The sequence below is a fragment of the Staurois parvus genome, unplaced genomic scaffold (assembly GCF_062004578.1).
Source record: "Staurois parvus isolate SC_StPar_1 unplaced genomic scaffold, SC_StPar_1.0 ptg000607l, whole genome shotgun sequence".
NCBI classification, from domain to species: domain Eukaryota; kingdom Metazoa; phylum Chordata; class Amphibia; order Anura; family Ranidae; genus Staurois; species Staurois parvus.
In genome coordinates, this window is record NW_028318403.1 from 3,326,689 (window position 1) to 3,337,254 (window position 10,566).

The 10,566-nt window shown below is 48.2% G+C and overlaps 1 protein-coding gene across 1 annotated transcript in view; it reads right to left on the reverse strand.

Annotated features, from left to right (window-relative positions):
* The window catches only part of SLC7A6 (solute carrier family 7 member 6), a 72,427-nt gene extending 63,244 nt beyond the window's left edge, over positions 1-9,183 (reverse strand). Inside the window, exon 1 of the mRNA XM_089692874.1 lies at positions 9,038-9,183. The gene's annotated coding sequence lies outside the window, so the exon portion shown is untranslated. The remainder of the gene's footprint in view (positions 1-9,037) is intronic.
* Between the last annotated feature and the right edge of the window lie 1,383 nt (positions 9,184-10,566).

Genomic DNA, 10,566 nt, shown 5'->3' on the forward strand with positions numbered 1-10,566 from the left:
GACCACGCACAAAGCAGTTTAGTTTTTTTTTTTTAATACCTTTCATACATAAGCCCTGATATGGCAGAAAAACACTAGCATTGGTCTTTTAAGACATCATTCTGTTATGAAATACTTGTTCAGCGTATGACTGGCATGTAAAAAAAGCTACTCATATGTGACAGACATTCTAAGTATGTTAAATTATTTTAGGTGTGCACATATATTTCTTGTAATTCTGGTTTTCAGCTATAAAAAAAAAAAAAAAAAAAAAAAAAAAAAAGGACATTCAGCCTAGAAAGAAAAAAAAATTAAAAGTCAGCAGCTATAAATACTGAAGCTGCTGACTTTAAAAAAGAAGTATGGCCCCCCCTAGGTGGATGTAGCATTGATCCAATGGTGCATCTGTCCCCCCCCCCGCCGACTCTGCAGTGAGAACTGCGCTATCAAACACCGCTGATCGCTCAGTTCTCCCCTCTGCTCTGAGCAAAGTGCCGGGACTATCAGTCACTGGCTCTCTGCTCTGCCTCTCCAGCGTTCACTAAAGCGCTGGGCTGTAGAGGGGCTGGCTCAGGCTCTCGGAGGATCGCTGAGACATCCACGGTCGGTCCAGGCATCTGGGTGGATCCCGACCGTACGGTCAGGATCTTTTCAGAGCCTGGACTGAGTGAGTGATTTCAGCTGACAGTGGGTCACAGGAGTGCAGAACAAACTGCACTCCTGTGACCTACAGGAGTAGTATAGCCAAAATAGCTGAGCTGTGCTCCATGAATGGTCCTGCAGCATTCTTGAACCTGTGACGTGTCCTTGAAGACTGCGGCAAAAGAAGGTGGCTGAACTTGCGCTCAGATTGCCTAAGCGATCTGAGCCAAAGTGGGAGCGGGTACCCCCCCAAAAATTTAAAGTGCCAAATGTAGTAGAGGAGGGAGGGAAGACAGACATACAGAAGAACTTCTCCTTTAAGATGAAGTTCCATTTTAAAGTCTGTCATCAGCAGCTAGATCATGCCAAGTGCTGCTGCTTCAGGCTGACGTGAACATGTGTGGATAATGCAGAGCAGAAGGGTGGCTGTCTTCTCCTGGGGGATAGGGCGACACTTGTGTGAATGCATTTACATTGCATTTTTTATGTATTTTCCGTGTGTGCCCTTTAAAGTTTCAGTTGTCAAAATGTGCATTGCCCCACCCAAAAAAACTAAGAAAAAAAACCCCAAAACAAAAACATGTACATTTCTTCCCCAAGACGCATGGAAAAAAAAACAGACAGGTGTGAACAAGCCGCATAGAAAACAAAGATAATCCTCTTAGTTGTGTTGCAGCCAACAGATGTGGACACGGACTCGCTGCACCAGTCATTACCATGAGTTGTAAGTAAAGTACACTTCCAAAACTATAAAGTAGAAGTACTGATCTGCAACTCTGCCAATAGAACAGGACAGCTTTTTTAAAGTAAGTTCACCTTTTGTAACATACATGTTACACCCATATTCAGGGGTTGTTACAGTCAGACCGGCCCCCGCTCCCCTTTGAGAGCTAGCGGGGAATCTTCTCTCACCTCACTAGCTGTCAAATTTTTTAAAAACCGCAGCCATGTGGGCCACAGTCCACTATGAATGAGGGACTACAAGTCCCAATAGCCTTAGTGGCTGTCGGCTGGTAGTGCTCAATGAACTACCAGGGTGATGTGGTAGTTCATTCATTCTTCCTATCAGTACATCTACTTGTTTGTACATCCCCTATGGCAAGTAGATATACTGACAGGTCTGCAGGAAACCTGAATGGCACCAGTGATCTGCTGATTGCTGATGCAATAGTTTACAGGCTCCTGCAGACAAAAATAATAATGCACATTTGTTTATCTGCAAATAAAATGTGCATTCATTATTTTTTACTAAAAAGGGAGAAATTATCCTTTAACCAGTTCCCAACCATGCTATAGCCGAAGGACAGGTACAGCGCGGTTGTGGAATCCTGGGACGACGTCCATGGACGTCATTCCAGAACCCGCGCCCCCAGAGGCGCGCACCTGTTACCGCCGGTGATCGCTGTGTCCTACAGACACAGCTGATCACGGTGTATGGTAAACGGCCAATCATGGTGGCCTTTTACCATGTGATCAGCTGTGTCCAATGACACAGCGATCACTGGGAAATTACACTTGCTGGTTCTCGGCTGCACTTTCCTCACGCTGTCACAGCGTGAAGAAAGTACTGCCGAGAACCGGCTGTTGTCAGCGAAGGGATCGGCACTGATGCAGTGCCAATCGCCTGTGCCCATCAGTGCCAACCACCAGTGCCGCCCACCAGTGCCACATCATCAGTGCCATCTATCAGTGCAGCATCATCAGTGCCGCCTATCCGTGCCACCTCAGTGCCGCCTATCTGTGCCACCTCAGTGCCGCCTATCCGTGCCACCTCAGTGCCGCCTATCCGTGCCACCTCATAAAACGCACATCAGTGAAGGAGAAAAGATACCCGTTTGCAAAATTTTGTAATAGATACAGTGGGGCAAAAAAAGTATTTAGTCAGCCACCAATTGTGCAAGTTCTCCCACTTAAAAAGATGAGAGAGGCCTGTAATTGGCATCATAGGTAGACCTCAACTATGAGAGACAAAATGAGAAAAAAATCCAGACAATCACATTGGCTGATTTGGAAAGAATTTATTTGCAAATTATGGTGGAAAATAAGTATTTGGTCAATATCAAAAGTTCATCTCAATACTTTGTTTCCTGTAAGTCTTCACAAGGTTGGCACACACTGTTGCTGGTATGTTGGCCCATCCTCCATGCAGATCTCCTCTAGAGCAGTGATGTTTTGGGGCTGTCGCTGGGCAACACGGACTTTCAACTCCATAGAAGGTTTTCTATGGGGTTGAGATCTGGAGACTGGCTAGGCCACTCCAGGACCTTGAAATGCTTCTTACGAAGCCACTCATCTTTTTAAGTGGGAGAACTTGCACAATTGGTGGCTGACTAAATACTTTTTTGCCCCACTGTACAAAGAAAAACTTTTTTTTTCCCTTCAAATTTTTTTGCACTTTTTTTGTTTACATCGCAAAAAATAAAACACCCAGCGGCAAATAAATACCACCAAAAGAAAGCTGTATTTGTGAGAAAAAAAAAGATAAAAATGTCATATGGGTTCAGTGTTGCATAACCGCGCAATTGTCATTCAAAGTGTGACAGTGCTGAAAGCTGAAGATTGGCCTGGACAGGAAGGTGGTATAAATGCCATGTAGGCTAGTGGTTAAATAAAAATATTCAGGCCCGGTTCACATATATGCGGGCCATGCAACATGCGTTTGCACAGGCATGGCCGCCCATGTTTCATGCATCCGCAGGGAAACGGCATAGTCTTTTTGACCATGCAGTTTCTATGCGGTTCTCGTACCCTCGATCATGCTGTGGGATGAGCTGCGCGGGGGTGATATTTAGAATGAATGGCACCCCCGTGCATCTCGCAAGAGAAACACAATGCGGTTGCGAGTGCGGGAACAGGTGTGTGCTAGTGTGCACCAGGGCTCAAGGAGCAGAGCACACAATGTATGTACATGACCCATATCAACCAATCATTCTAGTATCGATCTGACTTCAGTAAAGTGAATTCTGGCTGGTTGATATAGATACTCTGTTTCTTGGCAACTGATGGATGAATCAGTGAGCTGTCATTGTAAACAAAAGCAACAGAAAATAACTTACAAATACAATACCTGACAGATCAAGTATCAAGGTGTCTGTCGGCAGCTTAGTAGACAAACCTGTCTGATCACCTGAAAATGCATTCTACTTCTACTATAGCCTTGAGATGACTGGTGTCAGAGGTGTAAGGGATGAACGCAAACTTGTCTATAGCCAGCTTAAAGGATACAGTCACCTTTTGAAACATAGAACATGTTCCGGCTCCTTTCTCCGATCTCCCCTTCAGTGTTGGGCAGGGGATCTTTTCCCTACACCCACTGTCAAAATATAAAAACATCACGACCCTGCGGGGCTTCACCCACACAACCACATTATTCATTCACAAGTGAATGAACTACAACTACCACCAGCCACTGCGGCTGACAGCTTGTAGTTCTAAATGGACGGCGGGGGTCACCGATGAGTGCTCTCGTTCATTCACGTACCCTGCAGCTTTCAACAGACAGCCCGTATGAAGGTACAGGCTGAAAGCAGCAGGGATTGTCTGCAGAAGCCTAAAATTGGACCCCTGATCCACCAAAGCAATGCTTTCCAGGCTCCTTCAGGAGAAAAAATTAAAAATGTGCATTTTTTTCCTGCAAGATTTACTAGTTTTCTTGAGGCTCCATGCACACTGGCTTAAAAATCGCTGCTTGTACAGGACTTGTGTGTCTTGCCTGTAGAAGCAGTTAATGTTGTGCTATGTGGCCATGTACATTAGGATGTTTGGAGGCATATAGTTCAGCGTTCAGAGGCAGGAAAAGAAAAAACATTGTTTTGCATTTTTGATTGGAGTTTATTGGCATAAAAAACACTAAACGAGCCTAAACATTGTACAAAAACCCTCCATATTAGTGAGGGTTTTTTCTGCCAAGGAAACAGGCTTTTATTTATTTTTTAACCACTTCCCGTCCGGCCCATGTACATAAACGGCCGAACGGGAACAGTGCAGGAGCGGATTGCCATTCATAAACGGCGCCCGCCTTTTTAGCCTGTGCGCGCTCCCTGGGAGCGATCCAATGCCCGCTGTGTCCTCCAGTCACAGTGGAACACTGACCGCTGTACAGGACCTCTATGTGAGGTCCCAATCATGTGATCACTGATGGTCAATCAGTGATCACATGAATAGTAGTAAGCAAGATGTCATTTCTGACATCATTGCTTACTACATGTGAAATCTGTGAATGATCACAGAGGTCACATGGTACAAGGCTATTCACAACGCCTTGTACCAAGTGACAAGCTGTGACCAATTACAGCTCTCACAGCATTTCTCAATGGCTGCAAGAATGCAGCCAGAGAGAAGGTGAAATGATTGATTTTGGGTGTAAAAGTAATCAGTGTAAAAAAAAAAAAAAATCTTCATCACCTCCCACAAGTAGTACAGTGTCACTATGGTGACACTGTAATGCTAGGGTGACAGTATGTTAATAAATAATAATATAAAAAAATAAAAATATAAAAACATTTTTTGAAAAAAATTATAATTTTTGGTTATAAACTAATTTGGGTTATTTTCTTTTTTACTAAAAAGATTGCTGAATACATTTTGGCCAAGATTTATGAAGAAAGATTATTTATTTGCAAAATTGTATAAGAAAAAAACCTATTTTTTTCAAAATTTTTGGACTTTCATTTATATAGCAAAAAAAAAAAAAAAAAAAATCCCAGTGGTGAATAAATACCACCAAAATAAAGTTTTATCTGTCTCAAAAAAAATGCTAAAAAAATTCATATGGGTACAGTGTTGCATAACCGCGCAATTATCAAAGTGTGACAGCACTGAAAGCTGAAAATTGGCCTGGACAGGAAGGGGGTGAAAGTGTCCGGACATGAAGAGGTTAAGCCCAGTGTGCATAAAGCCTGAAAGGTGAACTTAGTTTTATAGAGACCCTGTCCCCAACCTACAGAAAACGCACAGAATAAAAAATAAAAATTAAAAAGGTATTTTATGGTTACTTGTTTTCTCTTCCATAAATTATTATTTTTCCATTTGCAATTCCTTTAAAGAAGAAGTATAGCTAAAGCTGTTTTGGCCATACTGCCCCTGTGAGTCATAGAAATGCACTTAGTTCATTATTCCTGTGACCCAAATTTAGCAGACAGATATAAAGTCCATTGTCAGCTGACGACACAGTTGGGATTCACCCACTTCCCTCCTTGCACATCATAGCCCTCCCCTCTGCTGAGAAAGTTTAATTACAATCAGTGCTGGCCTAGCTCCTCCACCCCTCCTACATAACCTCTTATGTAGCTGCCAAGGAAGGGAAATACAACAGGGCAGCCGTTCTCAAACTTTTTACTGCTGAGGAACCAAATCATTTTCAGGTCCCAGGAAACCCCTGCTAAGGATTAGTCCATCAAAGATCACTGGGAAAATGCCCTTTGCATTGGTGATCAGTGAGGAGCATGCCCTCTTGCACGTGGTTGTCAGAATTCCACAATTGCTGCTAACTCTGCAAAGCAGCTTTGGACCTGGAACTAGGCAGGCACTGTCAGATGGGAGGTCAGGGAGCTCATAGCAACCCCTGGAAAAACTGTAGTGGAGGATGGTGGCCACATTGTCAAATTAGGTGACAGCTCTGGTTCAGCTGACATTACATTCAAGGTGGGGATATCCAGCACCAGTCTCAGGGCTTTTGGATTTCTACACAAGGAAAGCTTTTACAAGTGAACATGACTAAAATATGTTAAATACAAAGTCTTGGGGGAGGACTTTTGTTGAAATGACTAGTCTGGTGAAAGGGTCACCTGTCACATGCTGTTCACCAGTTCCCCACCGCGCTGATGGCCAAAAGATGCGGCTGGCTTGTTCTGGGAGGGCGTCCCCCGGGGTGCGCACTATGCACAATCTGTGAATGCTGTGTCCTTTGATCACGTGTCCAAGTAAGTGGCCAATCAGAGCCACCTTTTACCATGTGACCAGCTGTGTCCAATCATAGCTGACCACAGTGTAAATAGGAAATGCCAGTTATCAACAGTCCTCTCCTCACGCTGACAGCGCATGAGGAGAGGAGAGCATGTAAGCAGTGTTTCTCAGGGGGACATCTACACTGATGATCAGTGCCGCCCCATCAGTGTGGCCAATAGTGCCCATGAGTGCTGACTTTCAGTGCCTCCGCAGTGATGCCAGTCAGCGCAGCAAAGGTGATGCCAGTCAGCGCAGCTAAGGTGATGCCCGCCAGCGCAGCTAAGGTGATGCCAGTCAGCGCAGCTAAGGTGATGCCAGTCAGCGCAGCTAAGGTGATGCCCGCCAGCGCAGCTAAGGTGATGCCAGTCAGCGCAGCTAAGGTGATGCCCGCCAGCGCAGCTAAGGTGATGCCCGCCAGCGCAGCTAAGGTGATGCCCGCCAGCGCAGCTAAGGTGATGCCCGCCAGCGCAGCTAAGGTGATGCCAGTCAGCGCAGCTAAGGTGATGCCTGTCAGCGCAGCTAAGGTGATGCCTGCCAGCGCAGCTAAGGTGATGCCTGCCAGCGCAGCTAAGGTGATGCCTGTCAGCGCCTCCGTGCCAATGCCCGTCAGTGCAGCCTCATCAGTGAAGGAGAAAAATCACTTACAAAACTTTATAACAGAAACAAAGAAAAACCTTTTTTTCAAAAATTTTGGTCTGTTTTTGTTTAGCAAAAAATAAAAACCCCAGTGGTGATGAACCGTTTACCTACTGCCCTATTGCAGATATACTTCTACAGTGCAGCCGCTCTGCGCAAAATCATGTAAATAAACGTGACTTTGAAGTTCCAGGTAGGGGGCGCGCGCCTGCCACCCTACCAACGCTGCCATGTCAATCACCGGGTCCGATTCTTGGTCAGCGATTGTCGGTGTTTGCCACTAAAGCTGAGAGGGGAGAGATCTGTGAGATGATCTCTCTTCTGTCAGCGTGAACATGCTGCTTTTTCTCTCTGCACAGCATGTCTCCCTAGTAAAACAATGCACAGTGTAAGCACAGCACACAGTTAACCCTTTGATCGCCCCAGATGTTAACCCCTTCCTGCCCAGTGTCATTAGTACTGTGTTAGTGCCTTTTGTTAGCACTGATCACTGTATTAGTGTCATTGGGATGTCAGTGGCAGTTAGTTCCCCCCCCAGTGTCAGAATGTCCGCTGCAGTCCCGCTATAAGTCGCTGATCGCTGCCATCACTAGTATTAAAAAAATAAGTAAATAAAAACCCCAGTATCTATACAGCCATTTGTAAAAGAAGTAAACCAATTAATTTACACGTATTGGGATTTTCTTTACCACAGACCTGTAGCAGAGTACATTCTGGCCTAAATGTATGACGAAATTAAGATTTTAAAATTTTTTTATTGGACATGTTTTATAGCAATGTAAAAAATATTGTTTTCTTTTTTTTTCAAAATTTGTGTCAGTGGAAAGAATAGTGCCCAGTCATCGATGTCGGTGGGGGGGAATAATGCCCATCATTGGTGTCACCGGGAAGAACAGTGTCCCAACATTGTTGGGGGGGGTTGGTGTCCCATCATTGGTGTCAGTGGAAGGAATAGTGCCCAATCATTGGTGTCGGGGGGGATTTGGAACAGTGTCCCAACACTGGTGTCACCGGGAGGAACAGTGTCCCAACACTGGTGTCACCGGGAGGAACGGCGTCCCAACACTGGTGTCACCGGGAGGAATGGCGTCCCAACACTGGTGTCACCGGGAGGAATGGCGTCCCAACACTGGTGTCACCGGGAGGAATGGCGTCCCAACACTGGTGTCACCGGGAGGAATGGCGTCCCAACACTGGTGTCACCGGGAGGAATGGCGTCCCAACGCTGGTGTGTGGGGGGGGGGAAAATAGCGCCCCATCATCGGTGTCACCGGGGGGAATAGCGCCCCATCATCGGTGTCAGTGGGAGGAATGGCGTCCCATCATTGGCGTCACGGGGGGGAATGGCGTCCCATTCATCGGTGTCACTGGGGGGGAATGGCGTCCCATTCATCGGTGTCACTGGGGGGGAATGGCGCCCCATTCATCGGTGTCACTGGGGGGGAATGGTGTGTTAATTGTTTTAGAATTGTAGTGTATGTATATTATATATAAAGTTGCAGACCCCCCCAGGATGAGATTCCAGCACAGAGGAGAGGATCACACATTCTTCCCCCTCCCCCCCGGACTGACCCGCTCCTGATCCCCGGACAGCCGCCCCAGTTGTGGGATAAACAAGTCTGTCTCCTCTGCCGGCTGCCCTCCGCCTTGTTGTGTAGAGCTGCTTCCTGCAGGCACAGTGCGGCACACAGCCGGCTCCGCCATCCTCTCCCGGGACTCGGCACAGCAGGGGAATTCATCCCAGGGACTGGGGGAGGGGGACAGGACCGGGGTTCCTGGAACTATGACCAGCATCTGCCCAGCGCCGGGTATCCCGGGGATGGGGAATACTCACTCAGTCACATCACCGGCTGCTCCTCTCCGGTCTCTTCCTGTATTCCCGGTTCTCGGTCAGCCTCCTCCGTGCTCCCCGGCACCGTCTTCCCCCCCACCCTCCCGGTGTACCCCGCTCTGCTCCGACCTAGCTCCGTCCTCTCCTTTCTCCTTGCCTGCATCAGTCCCGCCCACCTTACCGGCATCACATGACTGACCAATAGCTGCAACCCAGAGAAAGGAAAACCAAAATAATCAGCCCAGCCCACAGAGCTTACCTATAATACCGGGGGGAACGGTGCGAGCCCCTCACAGAGCTCACCTACAATACCGGGGGGGACGGTGCGAGCCCCTCACAGAGCTTACCTATAATACCGGGGGGGACGGTGCGAGCCCCTCACAGAGCTCACCTACAATACAGGGGGGGACGGTGCGAGCCCCTCACAGAGCTTACCTACAATACAGGGGGGGACGGAGCGAGCCCCTCACAGAGCTTACCCACAATACTGGGGGGGACGGTGCGAGCCCCTCACAGAGCTTACCTACAATACAGGGGGGGACGGTGCGAGCCCCTCACAGAGCTCACCCACAATACAGGGGGGGACGGTGCGAGCCCCTCACAGAGCTTACCTACAATACAGGGGGGGACGGTGCGAGCCCCTCACAGAGCTTACCTACAATACAGAGGGGGGCAGGGCGAGCCCCTCACAGAGCTTACCTACAATAACTAGGGGGACGGTACGAGCCCCTCACAGAGCTTACCTACAATACAGGGGGGGACGGTACGAGCCCCTCACAGAGCTTACCTACAATACAGGGGGGGACGGTACAAGCCCCTCACAGAGCTTACCTACAATACAGGGGGGGGACGGGGCGAGCCCCTCACAGAGCTTACCTACAATAACGAGTGGGACAGTATGAGCCCCTCACAGAGCTTACCTACAATACAGGGGGGGACGGTGCGAGCCCCTCACAGAGCTTACCTACAATACAGAGGGGGATGGGGCGAGCCCCTCACAGAGCTTACCTACAATATAGGGGGGGGCGGTGCGAGCCCCTCACAGAGCTTACCTACAATACAGAGGGGGATGGGGCGAGCCCCTCACAGAGCTTACCTACAATATAGGGGGGGGCGGTGCGAGCCCCTCACAGAGCTTACCTACAATACAGGGGAGGACGGTGCGAGCCCCTCACAGAGCTTACCTACAATACAGGGAGGGACAGTGCGAGCCCCTCACAGAGCTTACCTACAATACAGGGAGGGACGGTGCGAGCCCCTCACAGAGCTTACGTACAATACAGGGGGGGACGATGCGAGCCCTTCACAAAGCTTACCTACAATACAGGGAGGGACGGTGCGAGCCTCTCACAGAGCTTACCTACAATACAGGGGGGGACGGTGCGAGCCCCTCACAGAGCTTACGCTCAGAGGAGGACAATATGAGCCCTTCACAGAGCTTAGCCTCAGAGGACAGTGTGAGCCTTTCACAAACCTTTCCCTCAGAGGAGAACAATGTGAGTCCTTCACAGAGCTCACCCACAGAGGAGAAC